Source organism: Lissotriton vulgaris, chromosome 5 (assembly GCF_964263255.1).
Source record: "Lissotriton vulgaris chromosome 5, aLisVul1.2, whole genome shotgun sequence".
Taxonomy (NCBI): Eukaryota; Metazoa; Chordata; class Amphibia; order Caudata; family Salamandridae; genus Lissotriton; species Lissotriton vulgaris.
Genome location: NC_141693.1, coordinates 446,207,361 through 446,233,746, shown reverse-complemented (window position 1 = coordinate 446,233,746; position 26,386 = coordinate 446,207,361).

Below are 26,386 nucleotides of genomic sequence, written 5' to 3'. Positions count from 1 at the left end.
CAGAACATTCACCCCCAGTCACAGATCTGGGTTTAATCCATCGTTATTTTGCTCACCAAGCCACCCCAGTTCAGACATGGCCATATGGAAATCAGTCTTGACCCTGTGCCTCATGGGAACAGTCCAGCCTGATCTGCCAAGCCATGTTTTCCCTGGACCGGAATCAAGCATCCTAGGACCGGTTTCTGGCTATCAGCCGTCTTCAGTCAGGATAGCTTGACTCCAGTGGCTTAGTGAGCAAGGGACCCACATCTGGGCATACCCTTCCCACATAGGGTGAACAGCAAAAAACACAAGATGATGAACGGAATGTTGCACAATGGCAAAACATTCACCCCCAGTCACAGATATGGGTTTAATCCATCGTTATTTTGCTCACCAAGCCACCCCAGTTCAGACATGGCCATATGAAAATCAGTCTTGACCCTGTACCTCATGGGAACAGTCCAGCCCGAACTGCCAAGCCATGTCTTCCCTGGACCGGAATCAAGCATCCTAGGACCGGTTTCTGGCTATCAGCTGTCTTCAGTCAGGATAGCTTGACTCCAGTGGCTTAGTGAGCAAGGGACCCACATCTGGGCATACCCTTCCCACATAGGGTGAACAGCAAAACACACAAGATGATGAACGGATGTTGCACAATGGCAAAACATTCACCCCCAGTCACAGATCTGGGTTTAATCCATCGTTATTTTGCTCACCAAACCACCCCAGTTCAGACATGGCCATATGCAAATCAGTCTTGACCCTGTGCCTCATGGGAACAGTCCAGCCCGAACTGCCAAGCCATGTCTTCCCTGGACCGGAATCAAGCATCGTAGGACTGGTTTCTGGCTATAAGCTGTCTTCAGCCAGGATAGCTTGACTCCAGTGGCTTATTGAGCAAGGGATCCACGTCTGGGCATACCCTTCCCACATAGGGTGAACAGCAAAACACACAAGATGATGAACGGAATGTTGCACAATGGCAAAACATTCACCCCCAGTCACAGATCTGAGTTTAATCCATCGTTATTTTGCTCACCAAGCCACCCCAGTTCAGACATGGCCATATGCAAATCAGTCTTGACCCTGTGCCTCATGGGAACAGTCCAGCCCGAACTGCCAAGCCATGTCTTCCCTGGACCAGAATCAAGCATCCTCGGACCGGTTTCTGGCTATCAGCCGTCTTCAGCCAGGATAGCTTGACTCCAGTGGCTTAGTGAGCAAGGAACCCACGTCTGGGCATACCCTTCCCACATAGGGTGAACAGCAAAACACACAAGATGATGAACGGAATGTCGCACAATGGAAAAACATTCACCCCCAGTCACAGATCTGGGTTTGATCCATCGCTATTTTTCTCACCAAGCCACCCCGTGTTCAGACATGGCCATATGCAAATTAGTCTTGACCCTGTGCCTCATGGGAACAGTCCACCCGAACTGCCAAGCCATGTCTTCCCTGGACCAGAATCAAGCATCCTAGGACCTGTTTCTGGCTAACAGCCGTCTTCAGCCATGATAGCTTGACTCCAGTGGCTTAGTGAGCAAGGGACCCACGTCTGGGCATACCCTTCCCATATAGGGTGAACAGCAAAAAACACAAGATGATGAACGGAATGTTGCACAATGGCAAAACATTCACCCCCAGTCACAGAACTGGGTTTAATCCATCGTTATTTTGCTCACCAAGCCACCCCTGTTTAGACATGGCCATATACAAATCAGTCTTGACCCTGTGCCTCGAGGGAACAGTCCAGCCTGAACTGCCAAGCCATGTCTTCCCTGGACCGGAATCAAGCATCCTAGGACCGTTTTCTGGCTATCAGCCGTCTTTAGCCAGGATAGCTTGACTCCAGTTGCTTAGTGAGCAAGAGATCCACGTCTGGGCATACCCTTCCCACATTGGGTGAACAGCAAAACACACAAGATGATGAACGGAATGTTGCACAATGACAAAACATTCTTGATTCCAGTTCAGGGAAGACATGGCTTGGCAGTTCGGGCTGGACTGTTCCCATGAGGCACAGGGTCAAGACTGATTTGCATATGGCCATGTCTGAACTGGGGTGGCTTGGTGAGCAAAGTAGCAATGGATCAAACCCAGATCTGTGACTGGGGGTGAATGTTTTGCCATTGTGCAACATTCCGTTCATCATCTTGTGTGTTTTGCTGTTCACCCTATGTGGGAAGGGTATGCCCAGATGTGGGTCCCTTGCTCACTAAGTCACTGGAGTCAAGCTATCCTGACTGAAGACAGCTGATAGCCAGAAACCGGTCCTGGGATGCTTTATTCCGGTCCAGGGAAGACATGGCTTGGCAGTTCGGGCTGGACTGGTCCCATGAGGCACAGGGTCAAGACTGATTTGCATATGGCCATGTCTGAACTGGGACCGCTTGGTGAGCAGAATAACGATGAATTAAACGCAGATCTGTGACCGGGGGTGAGTGTTTTGCCATTGTGAGTGTTTTGCCATTGTGCAACATTCCATCAATCATCTTGTGTGTTTTGCTGTTCACCCTATGTGGAAAGGGTGTGCCCAGACGTGGGCCCTGTGCCCACTAAGCCACTAGAGTCAAGCTATCCTGGCTGAAGAAGGCTGATAACCAGAAACAGGTCCTAGGATTCTTGATTCCGGTCCAGGGAAGACATGGCTTGGCAGTTCGGGATGGACTGTTCCCATGAGGCACAGGGTCAAGACTGATTTGCATATGGCCATGTCTGAACTGGGGTGGCTTGGTGAGCAATTTAACGATGGATTAAACGCAGATCTGTGACTGGGGGTGAATGTTTTGCCATTGTGCAACATTCCGTTCATCATCTTGTGTGTTTTGCTGTTCACCCTATGTGGGAAGGGTATGCCCAGATGTGGGTCCCTTGCTCACTAAGTCACTGGAGTCAAGCTATCCTGACTGAAGACAGCTGATAGCCAGAAACCGGTCCTAGGATGCTTAATTCCGGTCCAGGGAAGACATGGCTTGGCAGTTCGGGCTGGACTGTTCCCATGAGGCACAGGGTCAAGACTGATTTGCATATGGCCATGTCTGAACTGTGGCGGCTTGGTGAGCAGAGTAACGATGGATTAAACGCAGATCTGTGACTGGGGGTGAGTGTTTTGCCATTGTGAGTGTTTTGCCATTGTGCAACATCCCATCCATCATCTTGTGTGTTTTGCTGTTCACCCTATGTGGGAAGGCTATGCCCAGACATGGGCCCCGTGCTCACTAAGTCACTGGAGTCAAGCTATCCTGGCTGAAGATGGCTGATAGCCAGAAACCGGTCCTGGGATGCTTGATTCCGATCCAGGGCAGACATGGCTTGGCAGTTCGGGCTGGACTGTTCCCATGAGGCACAGGGTCAAGGCTGATTTGCATATGGCCATGTCTGAACTGGGGTGGCTTGGTGAGCAAAATTACGATGGATTAAACCCAGATCTGTGACTGGGGGTGAGTGTTTTGCCATTGTGCAACATTCCATCCATCATCTTGTGTGTTTTGCTGTTCACCCTATTTGTGGGAAGGGTATCCCCAGATGTGGGCCCCGTGCTCACTAAGCCACTGGAGTCAAGCTATCCTGGCTGCAGACGGCTGATAGCCAGAAACCGGTCCTAGGATGCTTGATTCCGGTCCAGGGAAGACATGGCTTGGCAGTTCGGGCTGGACTGTTCCAATGAGGCACAGGGTCAAGACTGATTTGCATATGGCCATGTCTGAACTGGGGTGGCTTGGTGAGCAAAATTACGATGGATTAAACCCAGATCTGTGATTGGGGGTGAGTGTTTTGCCATTGTGCAACATTCCATCCATCGTCTTGTGTGTTTTGCTGTTCACCCTATTTGTGGGAAGGGTATGGCCAGACGTGGGCCCCGTGCTCACTAAGCCACTGGAGTCAAGCTATCCTGGCTGCAGATGGCTGATAGCCAGAAACCGGTCCTAGGATGCTTGATTCCGGTCCAGGGAAGACACGGCTTGGCAGTTCGGGCTGGACTGTTCCAATGAGGCACAGGGTCAAGACTGATTTGCATATGGCCATGTCTGAACTGGGGTGGCTTGGTGAGCAAAATAATGATGGATTAAACCCAGATAGTTGACTGGGGGTGAGTGTTTTGCCATTGTGCAACATTCCATCCATCATCTTGTGTGTTTTGCTGTTCACCCTATGTGGGAAGGGTATGCCCAGACGTGGGCCCTGTGCTCACTAAGCCACGGGAGTCAAGCTATCCTGGCTGAAGACGGCTGGTAGCCAGAAACCGGTCCTAGGATGCTTGATTCTGGTCCAGGAAAGACATGGCTTGACAGTTCGGGCTGGACTGTTCCCATGAGGCACAGGGTCAAGACTGATTTGCATATGGCCATGTCTGAACTGGGGTGGCTTGGTGAGCAAAATAACGATGGATTAAACCCAGATCTGTGACTGGGGGTGAGTGTTTTGCTATTGTGCAACATTCCATCCATCATCTTGTGTGTTTTGCTGTTCACCCTATGTGGGAAGGGTATGCCCAGACGTGGGCCCCGTGCTCACTAAGCCACTGGAGTCAAGCTATCCTGGCTGAAGACGGCTGATAGCCGGAAACCGGTCCTAGGATGCTTGATTCCGGTCCAGGGAAGACATGGCTTGGCAGTTCGGGATGGACTGTTCCCATGAGGCACAGGGTCAAGACTGACTTGCATATGGCCATGTCTGAACTGGGGTGGCTTGGTGAGCAAAATAACGATGGATTAAACCCAGATCTGTGACTGGGGGTGAGTGTTTTGCCATTGTGCAACATTCCATCCACCATCTTGTGTGTTTTGCTGTTCACCCAATGTGTGAATGACATGAGCCAATGGCAGAGCATCTTTATGAGCTTCCACCTTTACCCAAAGCAACTTAATCTTGATAGTGTTACCTTTAGAGTCTCTGAATCCATTCAAGGGCCAATAGCGTAAATTATCATTATAGGACTGGATGCAATAATAGGAATTGCACCCTATAAGTGTCAGGAATTCTGGATCCAGATTATTCTGTGCCAGAACCACATTTTTCAGTTCAGTCAGCTGAAGTATACAGTCACCCAAAGTTTCTGTATATGGGTTTTGTGCCTGCAATAATAGGAATTGCACACTATAAGTGTCAGGAATTCTGGATCCAGATTATTCAGTGGCAGAACCACATTTTTCAGTTCAGTCAGCTGAAGTATACAGTCACCAAAGTTTCTGTATATGGTTTTTGTGCCTGTAATTTACCATCTTTCATGACACCCTTCACAGCAGTGCCTGCAGCTGAGTATTTATGTTTAGTACCAACCCGGGCTCTGCTGAGCTATCAGTCTATATTATGAAAACATACTGATCTAGAGGCAAAATTTCACATGACATGGGGTATTCTTGTTCATAGTGGAGAAATTCCTGTGTTCTTATTGTAAGGTCAAAGACAGCCTACATTAGTAGCTGTCAAGGAAGTGTCCTACTGGATCCATCGTGGATGTAAGGCTTTAGCATTTGGAATGCTTGCTTTTATAACAGCCTCTAAGGCTGGAATAGGAGAAATCACGATTATGCGTTTTGCCTGAGCCAATGGGCGTTCCCTTAGAACAGCTGTTGGAACTGTGGTTAGAATTTTTTCAGTCTATGCAAAATGCATTTAACCCACTGTGCATAATCTGGTATGTATGTTATACCAAAGTTTAGAAAGCCTAATAGTGATAGTGTCTATTTAAAGGAGTTGGTGGTTATAAGAGAGCACACTTCACTAAGAAGTGTGAAGCAAGACTTCTGCCTTCATTTGATAATTCATAACCTGGGAATAGGACACTAAAAAAAGCAATTTTTGATTCTTTTTTTAATTTCATTTGTAGCCATGTTCAGCAAATCCCCAAATTACACGATCCACTCTGGCCAAGTGTGTGTTTGAATCATAATTTTAGAGGTCAATGTCATCAACATATGGCAACACATCTGAGTCAATTTCTTGTAAAATAGATTATTCTCAGGTAGTAAACAGACCTGGACTGTTCTCATATCCCTGTGGGATCCTAAAAATGTTCTTTGCATCCTTAAAATGGTAAACACTATCGTATCTGTGCTTTAAGGCACTATATTTTGACAAAAAGCTACTGGAAATGTCCAACATAGTTTGGTATATTTTATGAACAATGTTGTTTATTAAAGCTGTGCTATGTGGGTTTTGAATACCAAACAGTTGTGTATGATTGTTTAAATGTCTACAGTCTAAGACTATGCAGTAGGAGCAATACTGTTTGGCTGCAGGAAATAGAGGAATATTCATAGGTGAGATGCAAAGCTCAATCACTCCTTCACTCCTTCAATCAATCAATCAATCAATCAATCAGATCATTTGTAAAGCGCACTACCTACCAGTGAGGCGCTCGAGGTGCTGCTGCTACTGGTCGAAGAGCCATGTTTTGAGTCGTCTCCTGAAAGTCAGCAGGTCTTCGGTTTGTCGTAGGTTGAGGGGGAGGGTGTTCCAGGTCTTGGCGGCGCAGTGGGAGAAGGACCTGCCTCCGGAAGTGGTTCTACGGATGCGCGGGACCGTGGCCAGGGCGTGGTCAGCGGAGCTGAGTTTCCTGTTGGGTACGTAGAAGGAGAGTCGACTGCTGAGATAGGCTGTGCCGGTTTTGTGGGCCTAGACTGATTTGCATATGGCCATGTTTGAACTGGGGTGGCTTGGTGAGCAAAATAACAATGGATTAAACCCAGATCTGTGACTGGCGGTGAATGTTTTGCCATTGTGCAACATTCCGTCCATCGTCTTGTGTGTTTTTCTGGTTTTGTGGAGTGCCTTGTGTTCTTGGACCAGGAGCTTGAAGGAGATTCTTCTGTCGACGGGGAGCCAGTGCAGGTTCCTCAGGTGGGGGGGGGGTGATGTGGTCGCGGCACCGGACGTCGAGGATTAGGCGTGCAGAGGCGTTCTGGATTCTTTGCAATCTGTTGATGAGCTTGGACGAGGCTCCGGCGTAGAGGGCGTTTCCATAGTTGAGTCTGCTGCTGACTACGGCTTTGGTGACTATTTCCCTCATGTTAGTCGAGATCCATCTGTAGATCTGGCGGAGCATACGGAGGGTGTTGAAGCAGGTGGAGGAGACTGCGTTGACTTGTTTGGTCATGGTGAGTTTCGAGTCAAGGATGACTCCCAGGTTGCGTGCGTGGTTGTTAGGAGCCGGGGGTGTCCCCAGTGATGTGGGCCACCAGGAGTCATTCCTTGGTGAGGGGTTGGGCCCGAGGATGAGGATCTCCGTCTTGTCTGAATTCAGCTCAAGTCGGCTTTCCTTCATCCAGCCGGCGACAGCCTTCATTCCCTGGTGGAGGTTGGATTTGGCGGTGAGAGGGTCCTTGGTGAGGGAGAGGATCAGCTGCGTGTTGTCGGCGTAGGAGATTATGTTGAGGTTGTGCTGCCGGGCGATGCATGTTAGTGGGGCCATGTTGACGTTGAACAGCGTTGGGCTGAGGGAGGATCCCTGTTGGATTCCGCAGATGATCTCGGAGGTTTCGGACCGGAACGGGGGAGGCGGACTCTCTGAGTTTTGGCGGTGAGGCAGGAGGTGGTCCAGTTCAAGGCCTTGTCTCGGATCCTTGCGTCGTGGAGGCGCGTGCGTAGTGTGCGGTGGCAGAAGGTGTCGAAGGCAGCGAAGAGATCTAGGAGGATGAGGGCCGCCGTCTCGCCGTTGTCTATCAGGATCCTGATGTCGTCTGTTGCGGCAATGAGGGCGGTCTCGGTGCTGTGGTTGCTGTGGAATTCGGATTTGGAGGGGTCCAGGATGCTGTTGTCTTTGAGGTGACGGGTGAGCTGGAAGTTAACTATCTTCTTGATGATCTTGGGAACGGAAGCAGGGAGATCGGCCGGAAGTTCTTGAGGTCGTTCGGATCCGCCTTCGGTTTTTTCAGTAGGGGGAGTTGATCTCTGCGTGCTTCCAGCTCTCAGGGAAGGTAGTGGTCTCGAAGGAGAGATTGATGATGTTGCGCAGGTGGGGTGCGATGGAACTGCTGGCTTTGTTGAAGATGTGTGGGAGAGGGTCAGACGGGGATCCAGAGTGGATTGTGCCCATGGTCTTGATTGCTTGATTGTGTCCTCGATGCTCAGGTAGTCAGGGAGTCGTGGTTGGTGGGGTTCAGTGGGTCCGGCGTCGAGGCCTGTAGGGGTCGCCCGGGGGTTGAAACTGTCATGGATGTCGGTGATCTTTCGGTGAAAGAAGGTGGTGAGGGAGTCACACAGGGCTTGCGATGGCGGGATGTCATTGGCGCTGGAGCTGGGGTTGGAGAGTTCCTTCACAGTGTTGAAGGGCTCCTTGCTGTTGTGTGCGTTGTTGTCATGGCGGTCTGTGAAGGAGGTCCTTTTGGCGGTCCTGATGAGGTGGTGGTGGTTGCAGATGGCGTCTTTGTGGGCAGCGTGGCTGTCCAATGTCTTGTCGCTGTGCCATATGTTCTCCAATTTCCAGCAGGTACGCTTTGAAGCTAGGAGTTCCAGTGTGAACCAGCTGGCTCTTTTGCTGGTGTCTCTGTTGGTGGGCTTTTTCAGCGGGGCTAAGGTGTTGGCGCAGTCATCCATCCAGCGCCTGAGGGTGAGTGCACCATCTTCGGGGTTGGTGGGGTTGGTTGGTGGGTTGAGTGCAAGGCTTGTCTGTAGTTGTTCTTCAGTGGCTTTGCCGCAGCAGCTGCGGGGGATCTGAAGGGTGCGGGGGTGTGTGAGCGGTTTTCTGATTGAGAAGTGGATGCAGTGGTGGTCTGTCCAGGTGAGTTCGGAGGCGTGGCTGAAGGCAACGTGGGGGCTTGAGGAGAAGATGGCATCAAGCGTGTGACCGGCGATGTGGGTCGGCGTCGTGACAAGCTGTTTTAGTCTGAGGTTGGCGAGGTTGGCGAGGTTGTCGATCAGGGTGGAGGAGTTGCTGCCATTGTTGTTCTCCAGATGATAGTTCAGGTCTCCGAGGAGGATGTAGTCGATGGAGGTCAGCGTGTGCGAGCTGATGAGGTCGGCGATGGAGGCGCAGAATTGTGGGCGGGGTCCTGGCAGTCTATAGACGTGGGTGCCTCTTAGGGTGGTCTTGGGGTCCGTGTGGATCTGGAAGTGCATGTGTTCGGCGGTGCTGAGAGTGTCGTTGGTGTTTGTTGAGAACCTGATGGTGTTCTTGTGGACGATGGCGATTCCTCCTCCGGCTCCATTGGTGTGGTCTCTGCGGGTGATCTTGTACCCGTCAGGGATGGCTAATGCGTTGTCTGGAGAGGAGGCTTTGTTCATCCAGGTCTCGGTCAGGAAGGCGATGTCCGGGGATGTGGCGTTGAGTAGGTCCCAGAGCTCAACGGCGTGTTTGCGTGCGGAGCTGGTGTTGATCAGGATGCATCTGAGCTGGTTGGGTTCCGTCGTTGTGGGTGTCTCGGCACCTTAGTGGCAGGAGAAGCTGCAGTTCCAGCAGGCGAAGGGACCGTGGGTGTGCTTCGGGGCGGCTTTGCAGCAGGTGTGGGTTCTTCCTGGGTTGAGTGCGACAAGGGTGTTGGCGTTGTAGCGGAGGCGGTCTTCCTGGCTGGTGCGGCGGCAGGGGTTCTGGCGCTGGGCGCGGTCCAGGCACGGATGGGCTTGCCTTAGGCGCGGCTGCCATATATGGGGAGGTGGGGCGGGAGGAGCAGCTGGGAGGCGGGAGACGTGTGTCAGGGGCAGCAAATGGGCACGGAGAGGGGCGGGGCCGCAGGGGAAGCAGCGGCGGGGACGGGATCAGGGAAGCAGACAAGGCAAAGGGGTACTGAATCAAAAAAGGGGGCACAGAAGTGAGTAAAAGGGGTACAGAATCAAAAGGGGGCACAGAAGTAAGTAAAGGGGTACAGAATCAAAAAAGGGGGCACAGAAGTAAAGCAGCGAGCGGGGGCAGGGGGTACAAAAGAGGAGCGGGCAGACAGAGTTACAGGCACAACAGAGCTGATACGAACGTAAGGCCACCACTGGCCACCAGGGATGAGGCGCAGGTGGTGGCCTGCAGGTGGTGGAGGGTCTTGACTTCAGCGGCGGCAGTAGTCGTCAGCAAGAGTGCAGGAGGAAGAGCTGCAGTGGGGGAGCAACCTACCAGGCAAGGTCAAGGGTCCTTGATATTTTAATTGTGATAGAATTTCATTAAAAGGTTGTCTAGCTTCATGCTTAATAAGGAATTGAGGTTGTGCTTATGGGCTGGACTTCAGCAGTATAATATGATAAAGCGAGTCTTTATCCCAGTCTACTTGATTGTGAGACAAAGCAGGGGCTTGTGCAAGAGCCCATCCTTGGCAAACGCTTCTTTAACTTCTTCTGAAACAAGAACTGTAAAGGATGGTAAGATTACCTCCTCCTCTTGTACAACTTTTCTAACAAACTTGGTCCACCAATCAGCCTCAGCCACGAGAATGTCATAAGCATTTGTCAAATTCTGCCAGAATATTACATTAATAGTACGCGGTATGTAACCCTTAATTTGAATGTCCATATATCTGGAAGACTCAGCCACTGATCTGGAGTTTTAGTTTTCAATGGTTTTTTATTGAGCCAAAAGAAAGCATTGTAAAACATCACAGTACAAAGTACATGTAACAGGTAGACCAGTCGCGGATGGTAGGCGCGTGTCCATGTAGCGCTGAGGAAGAAATGTCATAGGAAGTGGTCACTCGATAAGAGCGAGGTGATGCATAAGAGGCACGTGGCAGGCAATATTGGCCAACAAATTTGAACAAACCAACCCCACAAAACCCCTCCGCCCGCCCAGTCAACCCCCCACCCTCCTCCCCAAGCAGTGTGCCGTATGATGGAGGTACATTGTCTATGGATCAGAAAGAGATATGCCCTGAGCACCCTTGAAGTGATTAGGTTCCAGTGTCCGGTTCGGTAAGGCGTAGCAGTCGTAAGTATTTCGGACAGGTAATTTCGTTGAATTCTTTGGACAGTAGCGATATGAATGGTTGCCAGACCTTTTGAAATGTGGCTGTAGTTTGGGAGAGAGTAGCCTGAATATGTTCCATGCCCAAGGTGAACCAGAGTTTGTGTAACCACCCTGTGTGAGTGGGTTTGGACGTGGACCCCCAAAGCGAGAGGATATGTTGCGTGGCAGCTTGCATGGCAATGCCCATCTGGCGGCCTCGGACAGATTTCAGGGGGAATGTAAGTGCGTTGGGTAGCCCCAGGATGGCGTATGCGGGAAATCGAGGGATCTCGGTGTCAAAGGTCGCATCAATGTCGTCTAAAACTGTGTCCCAATAGCCCCGGACTTCCCTGCAGTCCCAAAGGATGTGTGTCAGAGTGCCCTGTTCCCCGCACCCCCTCCAACACAGGTCACTCCTTGATGGGTTCCCCCTGTGAAGCCTGATTGGTGTAAGATGCCAGTAGGTCGCTAGCTTCACGGCCGCTTCCCTGCCTGTTGTATTGCGTGTGGTGTGTGATGCTCTGTAGTACACTTGGCCCCATTCTTTAGGTGACAGTGTTCTGCCTAGTTCGGTTTCCCATCTTTTCTGACCAGCGGTTTTGTTTATCGCCGCCGGAGGTGTGAGCATTTTATATATATCAGAGATTAGGTGGCGATCAGTGTCTCTGGTCAGGAGCCATTTCTCGAAAGAAGTCATAGGGCGACCCACCAGGGTGACAGTCGCAGGGTCAGTAAGCCAATGTCGCAATTGAAAATATTGGAAAAGGTGAGGGTCAATGATGTCGTAGTTTTGTTTGATGTTGGAGAGAGTGAGGAAGCCTTGTAGATCAAAGAGATCCCCAGCGCACCTGCATGCTGTGCCCCGCCATTGTGTAAAGGCCCAGGGGTTGTTACCCGGAGGGAAGTGGGGTAAATGGAGAAGGAAAGGTGGTGAGGCCACCGCGTCCCATACTTTGGTGACCGTGCAAGTAATGGGGGAGTTGGTGAGGTAGGTTGGTCTATGCTTCTTGGGCAAAAAGGGGATCGCCCAAAGGGATCGTTGGGCCATGGCTCTGTCTTGGAATAGCCACCTCTTCTCTGACTCGGGTCTATACCATTCCACTAGGTACCTGAGCTGCGTGGCATGGAAGTACTGTAGTAAGTTGGGGACCCCCAGGCCTCCCTCATCTATGCCCCTGTGGACCAATTGTTTGTGAAGTCGCGCCCTTTTACCCTCCCAAACAAAATGGTGCAGTGCTGCTTGAAGATCGGAGATGGTGCCTTTCGGGGGGAATACTGGGAGGGTCTGAAAGACGTATAGGATTTTTGCCAGGGTCGACATCTTCACCGCAGCCACTCTGCCCAGGAGGGATAGAGGCTGTTTGGACCATCGTGTGAGATCCGCCTTAATCTGAGCGGTAAGAGTTTTGTAATTAAGAGCCACTGTCGATGTTGTCGAGTGGGTGAGGGTAATCCCTAAGTAAGGGAGTTCCGTGGTGACCTGGAGGTCACAGCCATAGGCGGAGGCCGGGGCGTGTGGGCGGGCATTACCCCCCAATGGCAATATTAGGGATTTTCCCCTTTTGATCTTGAAGCCTGCGACCGTACCGAATGTTTTCAGCTCTGTTAGGAAGGCGGGTATCGAGTGGGTGGGTCGGGCAAGAGCAACTATGATGTAATCTGCGTATAGACTGATGGTATGTGGTTCGCCCCCGAAGGTGACTCCATTAATGTCAGGGTTGACTCGAATTTTCTGCGCCAATAGTTCGATGTAGAGGGCAAACAAAAGGGGAGACAGTGGGCAGCCCTGTCTCGTCCCGCATTGGATATCGAAGGGGTCTGAGCGTATCCCGCCTAGTCGGACTCGGGCCTGAGGCCGATGGTAACAGCTGGCTATCCAGGAACGGAAGCGGTTGCCGAGTCCGAAGCGGAGCAGTACCTATTGTAAGTACGCCCAGTCAACGCGGTCGAAAGCTTTCTCCGCATCTATGGCCACGAGCGCCGCGTCGGAGTCCTGGAAATGTGTTTTATCTATTAGATGTAACATTCTTTTAGTGTTGTCGCTACATTGGCGATTGGGCACGAAGCCCGATTGGTCAGGTTCCAGGATTCCGGGTGGGAGCGGGCCCAGGCAAGCTGCCGGAACTCCGGTGAAAAGCTTGAGATCTAAATTCAGCAAGGAGATCGGACGGAACGCTGAGCAGTGAGTCAGTTTTTTGCCCGGTTTGGGCAGGACGATCACCTCGGCCGCCAACATATCAGGGGGAATAGAGCCCCGTCCCTCAAAAGAATTAAAGAGCCGGGTAAGGACAGGGGCCACTAGGTGGCTGAACGATTTGTAAAATCCCGCTGAGAAGCCGTCCGGGCCTGGAGACTTCAGTGGGCGGAGCCTGGATATAGCCGCCGTGACCTCCTCTAAACGAATGGGAGCATCCAGCGCATCCGTGCTGGACTGGGACATCTCCGTAATGGCCGCCAAAGACAGGTATGTGTCCACATCCCTGAGAGGTGGTGCGTCAGCTCTATACAGTGAGGCATAGTAGGTCCGGAACTCGTTGGCTATCTGGGGTTCCTCGGTGAGGGTGTTCCCAGAGTCGTCTCTGAGGCCTGTAATTTTTGTGCGATGGGATTTAGCTTTGAGGACGCTGGCCAATAAGCGTCCAGTTTTGTTGCCCCCAACGTAGTATGTGTGTCGAAGGCAAAGTGCAGCAAATTCCGCCCTATCTGTGTCAAGGGAGGCCAGTTGGGCCCTTGCAGCCTTCAGCTGTAGCCAGACTCGCGGGGCGCCAGTACGGCTGTGGACTCTCTCCAATTCCTCGACTTGGGTTGTGAGTTCGGACCTTTTCTCCCTGCGATCTCTAGCTTCCCCGGACGCTATAGCAATTAGCTCCCCGAGGACCACCGATTTCAGGGCTCCCCATAGGGCCGATAACGACACTTCTGGCGTGTCATTATTAGTCAGGCAGTCGATGATACAGGTATTCAGGCGCTCACGGATCTCTGGCCTTTGCAGCATGGTTTCGCGGAGCCGCCATGTGCCACGAGGGCGGGAGGTGACAGGGGTACTGATGGTTAGTTCAATGGCGTCATGATCCGAGAGCGCCGCGGGGACAATGTCAACGTCGACTACATTAGGCAGTAACTCAGATGATCCTATGAAGTGGTCTAGCCTGGCGTAGGTGCGGTGGATATGGGAATAGAAAGTGAATTGTGTTGCGGTAGGGTGTACAGTGCGCCATAGGTCCCCCAGGTCTCTCCCCCGTAGCCAGTCCGCCCCAGCGGCGGTAATAGCGCCGGTGTCCCCTTAGCGGTGTCCTGACCTATCTTTGGTGGTGTCCATGACTAAGTTAAGGTCCCCTCAGACAAGTAGGAGTGTGTTAGATAATTGAAGGGATTCAGAGAGAGCGTTTTTCAAAAAGGTTTCCTGGCCCGTGTTGGGAGCGTAAACTGACCCAATCGTGAGGTTTAGGTCTCCAAGTTGAAAGGAGTGTGCGAGGAGACGGCCCCTAACCTCCCCTGATTTGGTCCCCACCCTTCCTCTAAAGTGTCTAGAAATCAGGATGGCCACCCCAGCTTTCTTGGTGGGAAGGAAGGAGAAAAATTGTTGGGGAAAGGCACGTGAGCGCATTCAGTGCCAGTCCTTGGGCAGCAGGTGGGTCTCTTGGAGTAGGCACAGGTCCGCCCCAGAGTGTTCCGGGTAAGAGAGTATCGCCCGCCTCTTAATAGGGTTGTTTAGACCTTTGACGTTAAGTGTCAATATCTTCAGTGTGGGGCTAGCCATTGTTGTAGAGGAGGGGTCGAAGTGCGCTATAACGTGTGCGTGTTCCCGGCCTAGATGTACAACGTTGTAGAAACATCTGTGGCCTGAGGTTGGGCAGTAAGGCAAAGAAATAGAGTCCCACAAGTCCGTTACTAGCAAATCTCCCCCGGCACACTGGTTCCCCCCCCAACTACCCCCCCAACCATCCCCCCAAAGCCCCCTCGTACCCACAACTATTCTCCATGAGACAAGGATACTGTCAACAATCCCCCCCAAACCCCGCTCCCTCCCTGAGCCCCAACTCCCACGTATGAGTGGGTATAGTCCCAGTCCTGTCAGGTCGCACAGGGCTGTGGTGAAGTCTTCCAGTCGGGTCATGTCCCGTGGCGGACACGTCGGCTCCCCGCCCGAAACCCATCCCCCTCTCAGGGAGAAGGCAAGCTAAGAGTGATCTCCCAAGTAGTGCAGCCATCATCCTGAGGAGGATGTCTCTTTGGCCACCTCCGCGACTGCCGTGGCACGTTCCTGAGTGATAATAGAGGCGTCTGGCCTTAGGTGGTGTGAGGGTGAACGTCTGCGGTGCACAGTTTGCCAGCCACTGTCCCGGGGCTCTCTGGATGGACTAAGGGCTGGTTCATCCACATCATGCTCAAGGCCCAGGAGGGCACACGTGTTCTTGAGCGAACGCAGTTGGTGTAGTTTTCCTTCCCACTTGAAGATGAGTCGAAACGGGTGACCTCAAGAATACGGAGTTTCATGCTGCCGCAGGAAATCCGTCACCTTACGGAATTCCTTGCGTTTCTGCAGGGTGATGGCGGACAGGTCCTGATAGAGGGCTATGGAGTGGCCCTGGAACTGAAGAGGCTGGGCTCGTCGCGCTTCCCTGAGGATCCGTTCTTTTAAGGGGAAGTCAGGCAGAAAGGCTAGTATGTCCGGTGGTGGCGCCGAGGACCGTCTGGGCAGCCCCACTCTGTGAGCCCTGTCAATGCGTATCTCGAAGTTCGCCGATTCCCCCAGAGCGGACCGGAATAGAGTCTGCAGGTAGCCCGTGACATCGGATCCCTCTGATTTTTGAGGAACCCCCCGGACCCGTATGTTGTTCCAGCGGGAACGGTTCTCGAGGTCTTCCGTATGGGCCTGGAGGTCCATCTGCTGGTCAGTGAGACGCACAATTTGCTGTTGGAGGTGTGTTATTTCCATGCTCCTGGACTGATCCGCCTCCTCGACCGCTGCTACTCGCTTTCCCAGGCCCTCCACGTCTCGCCGGAGCTCCCGGACCTCACCCGCCACTTTTTGCTTCAGGGACCAGAAGTCGTCCCTTAGGGAGTTAAAAAGTGTTTCCAGGAAAGTTCTAGTGATGGGCGATTGGTCCTCTGTTGGTGCAGGTGTCTGCTTTGCAGTCGGGGGGAAGGAGGGTCCTTACTGGGCTTGGACTGTGTTTTGGCCAGGAGCTCCGGGAGCGTTTGTGACCCTTTCTTGGACCGCTGCCCCGCCATCCTGTCTCTAGGGTCGTAACTGTCTCTGGCGTTGGATTGCAGGTGATGGAGCGTGGGTGTGCGACCTGCAGGCCCTGGTGGTTTGGCCTCGTGATGGTATCGGGTGGCGCGGTGGTGTCTATTCTACCGCTGCGAGCAAGGCGGTCACCCAAAGGACTTGTTCAGAAAGGCACCTGGCTGTGGGACTATGTGGGTGGCGGCAGTCAAAATGTGCGCTGGAGGGGTTAAGTGCCAGACCCTGCGGTGGCGCCCGTCGGCGGAGACCAATGCAAGTGAGGATCCGTTCCACTCGTGGCAAGCAGTCCGTGGTGTGGCGGACGGAAATGGCGGACCACATGAACCAATCGCCGGGGGCTCGAGCGTGCCCCCCGAGGTCCGTTTCGATGTCCCCACCGCGCTCCTCACCTGTGCGTAGCAGTGTCGTGGAGTGGCAGCTCAGCTCCGGTCCGATGGCTCTCCCTGGCCTCCCAGCCCACCTTGGCAGGAAGCGTTATCACGATGCCCCCCTCTGGCCAGGGTATTGCGCCACCAGTCCAGCAATGTCACAGTGGTAGCCTCGCCAGGGATTCCCAGCCTCCCGTAGCTCACCCTCGGACAGCGCCGGTAGGCCCAAAGCCGGGGGGTCAATGGGCCGCCATGGCCCGGCTGCACTGCAGTGTTCTCGGAGGCTCCGGGCGCTCACCCAGCAGAGGCGACGATGGTCAGGGCCTTGAGAGGGCTGGCAGGGTGCAGGCTGGGGGAATCGCTGCTGTGTTCGGCCGCGTCTCTGTCTGGCGGCGCGGCCCCTGGTGAACAGTCCTCAGAAGGTACGTGCAGGCCCAAAAGCCGGGGAGTCGATTTTCATGACTCCCGGCTGACACACGCTGCTCTGCCGGGCGTGTCGCGGACCGCAGGAGGGAGGAGGGATCTCACAGGCGTGCGTGGGCGTGCCTGGATCCTGCCAGCCACAGCCCCAACGGGCCGCAGGATTCCCGCAGGGCTTCAGGCCGGCTCTCACAGGGCCGCGGCGGTCGCCATGTTGTGGCCGCGGCAATTGGTCATCGGCGTCTCTCAGCTCCGGCACGGCACCAGCGGCAGTCAACAGGGCACCGGATAGCTCAGCAAGAGATCGGCAACAAGATCAGCCGATCTGAGTGTGGCTGGGAGATCAGGCTATGTTACAGGGCGCAATCGGGTGGGATCGGGCAGGGAGCCTCCGGGACCTGCGACCGATCACGCCGCCATCTTAGCCACGCCCCCTGATCTGGAGGTTTAACTTGAATATAGCCATTAGACAGTCCTACCACAACAAACTTTTGATGTTTCTGGTGAACTTTTGTGACCTCAGCTGTGCTGTCGAGCAGTATTATCGCCGACGTCTTGTTCAAGAGAAGGGTCCTCAGTATTTGTGGTATATTTAGAGGTAATTCCTGCCACTCCCTTCTTTTTAAAGTGTTGTTTTGGCTGTAGAAGCTTTTCTTCCTTTTTTATGATGACATTAGAGGAGCGGTGTGATTCTTTTTTTGGATTCACCTACTCTTCCTGGCTGTGTTCACCTCGTTACACTCTTAGTGACTGTCTGTCTGAAAAGTCCTGAGAGGGATGTGTATCAAAATACTGATACCTATCCGGCTGTTTAATTGTTACATAAATTATAGCGTTTTTCAGTGAACCCTTGTTGGAGAGATCCACTTCCTGTTTTCTGTTGATTATTTTAGTTATTTTATTCCAGCATTTTTCAGAAGACATGGATGTCTGCTTCATGGTATATGATTCAGATTTTGTTTTAAGTTGTGGCTTACCAGGCCTGGTCCCCAAGACCTAAAAAAGCATAGGTCTCAGAAATCGTTTTCGGTAGCTTGCGTTTCTGATTCACAACAGGAATAGTAGCAAGTCATTGGCATATCACCAACACTGCTGCCTCCCATTTAAAGTTACCTAAAGTCATTGAGGATACTATAGTAAATTTGCCAATTAATTTCCTCCACAAATCCAGGGCAGGTGCTTCCTTTTATTCATTTAGAATTTGCTGTAGGACTTCAGACAGAACAGCAATTGATGGAATGCCATGTCTTATGATATATATGTAATCTATTACAACTATACGGTTTCACTTTGCTGTCATTGTTACTTTACTACACTTTTATGTCAACGTCTTTTTATGGAAATGTCTTGCACATAATTAGTAATTTGGCAGTATTTTCCTTCACTTTGCACTTCAAGCCCATTTCTATGTTGCCTCCTGGAATTTTGGTTTACTTCCGGAATCTATTGATCTTTTATTTCTACTACTCGGAAATAGCCACTGAATACTGTGGAACTCACTTGAATCTACAAGCGCTTACGAGTAGCATGAGTTCCATCGCACGCCGATAGTCAGGTATGTGTTTTAACATATCCCTGGTTTTCACTAGTTCTCACCAGCTACTACATCATAATTTAGAATGCGGTTATTTTGTCACTAATTATTCAGTTCCCGTCATGGTTCTAAAAAATATATTGGCACTGTTTGTCATGTAATAGTTTACTATTTTCACCCGGGAGTTTATACTTTCATCTGCACCATTTGTATAGCACTTTGTGTGGCATTGACGCCCGTACTGGCATTTTACTCATCTTTACTGGGTGTTTCAACTTTACTCTGCATGCATATCACTTTGGAGTACTTGGATCACCATTTATATTGTTACCAATTTTGATTGTCCATTATAGGGCCACTCAGGTTATCTTCACCAGGCTCGATTACAAGCTTGGTTCTTCACTTTTCACTTTCTACTTTTAGAACTTGGATTGTGCTATAATTTTGTGTTCTGGTATCTGTTGTTAGCTAAAAGTGGTACTCAGGACTTGGTCATTAAACGAGTGATATTCTTTTCTTTAGGAACTATCCCCTGATGAAGGGCCCGGCCCGAAATGCATTGGGGTTTCTTAAACATGTGAAGAAGGAAAAAAACAATAATGTAGTGTGAATTGAAACATTACTATTTTGGAAATAACAAAAAAGAATAAAAGACAATTGCAACTTAATTACATTTGGATATACTATATTATCTATACAAAATACAACCAAAGGAGTGAGGGGCCATGTTTTCCTGTTTGAAAAAAGTTCTATATTTACATACAATACACCTCAGGATCAGGAGGTGATAGCTACAGGCACCCAGCTATTGAGTGATGCTAGTTAGCACAAATTGAACTGTGAATAAAACAGAAGTGTGCCTGTAACTTCACTTTTGTTTCTCTGCATAAATAGTACCCCATGTTGCACATTCTTTAATTAGGGGAACCATGCTAAGTGGAAGACGTAATGAGAATTCTAAATGTGTCTTGGTGTGCCGCATGGAGAAACACTGATTCATGCTGATTTGTTTTTCGTGCTAGCCAAAACAGAATTTCCTCCCATTTGGAGTGTACTTTACGCATGACAGCATTAATAGTAACTGAACTAATGGCAGGCAAGGATGTATGATGATACAACGTACACATTTACATCGCGGTACATTACATTGCGGTTTTCACAACACAAGCCGTTACAATGACTTGCGTTGGAGGGCGCTGGACTTAGGAGTAGTATAATTTACTATTCCAACTCCAGTCTACGTACAGTAGGGAAGGTGTTGGATTGTAAATTATACCATTCCTTGTCCGAGAGCGCCATCCAGCGCAAGTTGTTGTAATGACTTGTGTTGTAAAAATCACGATGTAATGGCATCGCGATATAATCCCCACGTTGTAAACGATGTTTCCCGGCAGGCAAGGCTAAATGTGGCTGCCCAGCTTGAATAGCTCTTGCTGGGGAAGATATTATTGTATGCATAACAAACTGCACAAGCCGTCTATACAGTCTAACTAAGTGATTATATAAAGACATATTTTGCCAATATTTAAAGCAGCTGTGTTTGGAAACGGTGTGTATCCAGCTAAGACTCGCCAGGTTGCCCCTTCATTACTGAGAGGACCTAGTCTTATATTTTGTGGTGTGTGTGGGAGGGCGCCTTGGAACAAGCTATGATGTTCCTGGTATGTTAATGGTATGTCTAAGTATTCATAAGGTCTATATGCAGCTGGAGGTGCTGCTTCAGTGTATGTATGAAATGTTTGTTTGTTAGCATCGACTGCAGGAAAATTTACCCAGGAGTAGTAAACTTCATATTTGTAAGCTTCATGTGCCCCAATCACAAGGTAACATCTCCCCCGCCATTGATGAGCCCCTATGCAGTTAAGTGTGCAGTTACTGCCTGTATACAATTCACAGGAATATTTACTGCCAGCACCATGTTTAATGAATGGAATTTCAAAGGAAGGTAACACTATAGTGTGGTGATCCTTTTAAAGGTTCAAACTTGTCATTAATAGGTGCTTACTTTTAAGCAGAGGAGGATAATTCCTTTTTACCACTGACTTCCCATGTAGAAGTGAAAAATGGGCCTTGGGCACACAGAAGAAAACTATTCAGGAAACCCTTTAAATAAGTACCTGACCTACAACCTTGGTGGAGCCATTTAATAGGGTTCCTACAAATATAGCAGGACTGTGCTAAGACCAACGCAAACTTCATAGTATAAAGACTTAGTCCACATATACCATCAGTGAGTGTTGGGGGTTTTTGGCTTGCTCACAGTACCGCATCCAACCCCTAAACCAACCAGGGTAACATATGTTTTTGGCAACCTCGAACATGACACGCAGATTCCCAAGGAATCCATGGACACTGCTCTAACCTTTCGTTTGGTCACTCTTGCATGCCCAAAGTAAACACAAGACAGATACAACAATGCATTTTCACACCTTTATTGAAATGATTATATTCTTGCATAGAAAGAATGAGTTGCAATTATAAGAAAGATGAAACCTGGTGTCATTAAATACGACAGAAATAGTAGGACTCAGGAATCATAAATAGTGATCGAACAGTCCATATGATCCTACAGAGTGACTCCGTATACTGTAGTGTGGGAATAGGCAAATTAAAATACCATCCCAAACTCAGATGGCAGTAAAAGAAACCCGTCAAGAGTGAGAGGTGTGTCCAAAACAATATTTGTTTGATCCTCCTGCAGCCTTGCCTCGAAGAAGTATAGAGGCGAAGTTGTCACGGATAGCCCCACATGATAACGAGGCGGGCGAAACAATCTGCTACCGCCAAACATGATTATATTCTTGCATAGAAAGCATGAGCTGCAATTATAAGAAAGATTAAACATGTCACTGTGATCAGCATTGTCATAAAGGCTAACAATATGAATAATTCAACCATGTTAATTGTTGCAAATGTTTGCCTACTTACTCCTATCTGTATCTAATACTATAATAAAGAGAGCATAGCAGGAGTACCCTCTGTCAGATCAATTTGCATAGCCTAACTCCAATACCTTGGTCTTAGGTGTCAGGAAGCTGGTCGCAGAGCACAGGTGATATTCCTTACCAGAATGTAGGCCGGAGTCAGCAGGGCTGCATCTCAGTCACAGTCTGCAGTGGTTCCGTGAGAATCCTAGCATGGAAATGCTCCTCTAAAAGAGGTTTAGCATGGAAGCTGTTTATATAATAAAGTGATGTTCTTATCAACTGTGGCAGAGACTCAGAGCAGCTCATTTGCTTACATCTAGCTAAAATGATGTGTCTCCTATGAGCACAAGAGAAAGAAAAACAATGGCATTGTGTTCTTCGTGTACAATCCTGGAACTAACTGTACAGACGATAGGGCATCAGTGCCAATCAAAGATGCACAATCAGCAATTTCACGCATTAGCAGAAAGTGTGGCATAGGGCACCACAAGAAAGAGCTGTCAACCAAAGGAGTTGAATCTAAAATGGGGAATACATGTGCGCCATGCAACAACAGTGACATATTGCATTTCTTTTGACAGCAGAGTTTCCATTCTAATTGCTCACTTGCCTTGTAGAGATCAAAGGAATAGTCCTTTCTTTAAGGCTGATCCAACCCCAGCATGAAGCAGTTTTATTATTTAGAAGATCACCGCTGCATTCATTTAAGAAAAAACACAAACACTTGGCTTTAGTCAGTAAGATATATTTTTTCTCCTCCTCAAAAGTATTCTATAAATTTTCTGGCAGTACCTGCTTAAGCAACAATTTCAGCAGGGTCTGCTTGAAGTAGGGTTCCAAAATAGATGCTGTGTATGTCCCCATGCAGTAGTGCTATTACCTGTCTGACTAAGGTGATGGCTTGTGGCTTCTTCAGAAATTCTGCCTTTAAAAGGGGCTTGAGGCCAATTTCCCACGTGACATTTTATATGTGTATGTAGGCTAAGGATGCTCACTGTCGGTCTAATCACTTACAACATACAGTATACTTGTCTACACTTGGACACAGGAGCACAATGGCAATTTGTAACAATGCATGTAGTATTGGTAGCATCCAGTGGTACACCATTGCTGTTTTAAAGCAAAATACATGACTAGAGGATCTTCCTCACACTGTGCCGCACAACCTTCAGCCCCCACAAATCCAGACCATCTCCTGTATATCCAATGGTCTACATTTTCTTCAGTTGCAATCCCCCACAATGTTTTCTCAGTTTTTCACCTAGTACAAACATTCGAAATTTGCAAACTAGTCTATGACCAGAATATGTATTCCGCACCTTCAGAACATTCTCTGCTCTTCACTATCTAGTATCCATACCATAATGCTTCACAGTATCTATATGCAGGTAAGCATGAATGTATGAATCAATAATGTCTGACATGGTACCAGGGCTTCACTTGTCCAAGACCTTTAGGGGCTTTGTATTCCTTAATATGCAGAACTCCAGGATAAAAATTGTGAATTTTCTGGTAGATTGCTCTATCACACACATGAAGGATATCCGCGCTGCCTTATTACAAGTGCCTTAGAATGTTATGTGCTTATAATAAGGCAGGCAGAAAATCTGTCATGTTTCTGACAGAGTAACCCAATTGCCAAGCTCTCAATCAGGCCCTTGAGTCTGTATCATGTTTGATGTTGGAATTGGCCCTTTCTGCAGGGTCATCTCCAAGCATTTTGCCCTCACCCCCCCCCCCCCCCCTGTTTTATAAACCTGTTTTGTTGGCTTTTAGGATTCTGCGCAATTTACCACTGCTAACTAATTCGAAAGTGCTTGTGCTCTCTTCTTTAAACATGGTAGACTGGCTTACACCCAATTGGTGCATTTAATTTACTTGTAAGTCCCTAGTAAGGTGGCACTGTATGTGCCCATGGCCTGAAAATTAAATGCAACTAGTGGGCCTGGAGCACCGATTGAGCCACTCACTTAAGAAGCCTTTTAAACAAGTCTCAGGCCTGCCTTTGCCACCTGTGAGTGCAGTTTTAACTGCAATTTTGACCTGGACAAATAATACTTTTGCCAGGCCAAACCATTACTTTTTAATACATATAAGTCACCCTTAGGTAGGCGCTAAACAGCTCCTAGGGCAAGTAGCTGTGCATTTAAAAAGTTAGACATGTATGTTTAACTTTTACATGCCCTGGTAGTGAAAAACTCTTACATTTGTTTTTAGCTACTGCAAACTAACCTCTTTCATAGGATAATATTGGGTTAGCTTATTACAAATAATAAATGATGATTTCCAATTGGAAGCATGTAGGAATGTTGAACTTGGTGTCTAAAGAATTCTAATTTAAAATTGTCTTCAATGGTAAAGCCACAATTCTGTAAATCTCACTTTTAGAAAGTTGGCATTTTCTTGTCCAAACTATTTGGTGCCTGCAGCCTGTGTCCTTGGTCACATGACCAGGTCAAGCTGGCAGTTGTTCTTTGTGTATCACTCTCAAATAGTGAGACAAAGGAGGAAAATGTGTCTCTGACTTGATGTGGTGGGGGGAGCTTTCTCCTACCACACTTGCAAAACAGAAAGACTGCCTAGCCATACTCACAAAGGATTTCACACTAGTCTGTTGTGCACCCAGATTAGCAGAGGTCATGGCAGGGGGGTAGGGAATTCCAAATGCCTTGCGGGGTGAAATGCTCTAGAAACATCTTCTACTTCAGAGCTGGCACCACACATAATAGTGGACCCTCAGACCCAAATCTTGAGAACACCACCGGACCTGTGAAAGGCTCAGAAGAACTGTTGTGCTGCTATGCTGCAAGAATGACTGCTACTCTGCTGCCTTGCTGCCTGAATGAAATAGACTGGACCTGCATCTAGAATGGACTCCATGGGTTACTTCTCTGGCTTCCTGATCAGAGCCACAGAGACGGAAAAGGCTCCACCTGGAACCCTGCATCTGGACTCTGCCTGCTGTGAACCCTACCCCCAAGTGGTCCCTCCCCAATCCTAGACCCTTAGAAGTGTGCCCGCAGGTGCTCTGCCAGCCCAGCTGTGGTCTTTTGGACTGAACTGAGACATTGCGATACAACTTTCTGTGCGACACACCCCATTGCAGGATCCCTCAGCTTTTTGGAACCACCTTTGCATGACACAGGACCTTGCATCACGGTCCCACACCTCTCCTCAAACCCGTCGCTGCATGATGAATCCTGCAACACATCCTCTACATGGGATCATGCAACGCTCCATAACCAGGATTTAAGGTACATTGTTCAGTGGGGCTAACTTGGTCGACCAGATAATCACAGGAGCTTTCTGCTTTTTAGTTTTAAGTAGTATTTTTTATCTAAACCTTTAAAATTGCATATCTTTGATTCTACTAATTGGATTTGTATTGCTTTAGTGTAAATTAATTTAGTAAATTGTGCTCTATCTTTCACTGTAATACTCTGTGTGTGCTGCAGAAATTCTTTAAACATTGCCTCTAAGTTAAGCCTGACTGCTGTTGTGCCAAGCTACCAGAGGGTTGATCACAGGCTAATTTAGGGTTTGCTTGTGTTTCACCCTGACAAGAATCATGGTTGCTGCTTGAGTAGGGTTTCACCCCCCTCAACCAGTAACCCATTTTCCTACATTTATCATCAGTGTAAAGCCATCCTCCTGCCATGTTAATAAGAAGGCATAGCCAATGCTTGTAAGAGGTTTACTACTGTAATATTGATCAAAATCACCAGTAAACCCAGCCCCCTCCTCAAAAACACCTAAGAGTTCAGAATGATGAGAAAGGAAATGTACTATAGGTTCAAATCTTGAGCTCATGTTTACATGATTGTTGCAATAAACCCAGCATTTCCTGAGTTTAATCAATAATATGTTTATTTCAGGGGGTGGTAATCATAACACAAAATATGTGAGGTAAAATGCATTGATAATTTTACGAAAATATATACAAAGTAGGTCAAATTAACTAAAATAATGAAATGAATGCAGAAATGATCATATCACAGTATGATGAATCTCATAAAAACTATATGTGTCAATTTACTAATTCCATGTTTATCTGCAGGTTTTGCACCAACATATGATGTATGAAATCGTAGCTTCCCTCTTGATGGTCGAAGAAAATGTAAGTAAGTTCACATTTTGCCAGACATGACCAACTCCATTTTACTATAGTTACATTTTAAGCTGCAGAGTGTGTTTCGGGTATCTAGCTGAGTTCTAAGTAGAACCTTGTCCAATGCAGGTAATGCCCTGCCCCGTTTATGTGACAAAGTAGAAGGTTCAACCAAATAACAGCTTTCTATGCAACAAGTTTTTTTAATTGAAATGTGTCATTAAGCAGTGGCCACATATATTTAGAATAAACACGTGAACCTTTTGGTCGTGTAAAAATGTAATTGTATATTCCAACACTTCTAATAGAACATAATTATTTAAATCAATCAGTACATGAAAACAGGTACAATTCCATGCCATTAGGGATCTGTTTTGGCAATCGTTTTTTGGGTACTTATTACAAGTGTAGTGCAAAAAAGCTTTTACTTTAAAAGTGAAAAGAGCATACCTGTGAGGAGTGCAACAAATTAAAAAAAATTATGTATGCTCTTATGCAGCTGAGCACGGCGGGAATGGAATTTTTCTACAGCATTGTTGGCCTAAAAACAGTGATTTATCTGGGCACCCCAACACCTGAAACAAACCCTTCTGTATAATTTTTACTGTGGTTCAATGTGGAAATTGGCAGAACAGGTGTCCTTGCAGTGCTCTGCTTTATGGGCCATGCTGCCCAGGTTCCCACACATCATATTTAATGCATGCCAGTGGTTACAAGTGGATGGCACATGCAGACATATTGGAGAACATCACCTATTTTTCATCAGACTTCGACCCAGAGCAGGCAAGAGAAAGGCAGAAAAGGGAGGAAGATGGGAGAGGAGAACGATAGGAAAACAGTGTCAAAGAAAAAAATCAAGGATGAAAAGAACCTTCAAGGGTGACATATATAGATAGGAAATGTAGGATGGAGAAAAAGAGTTATGT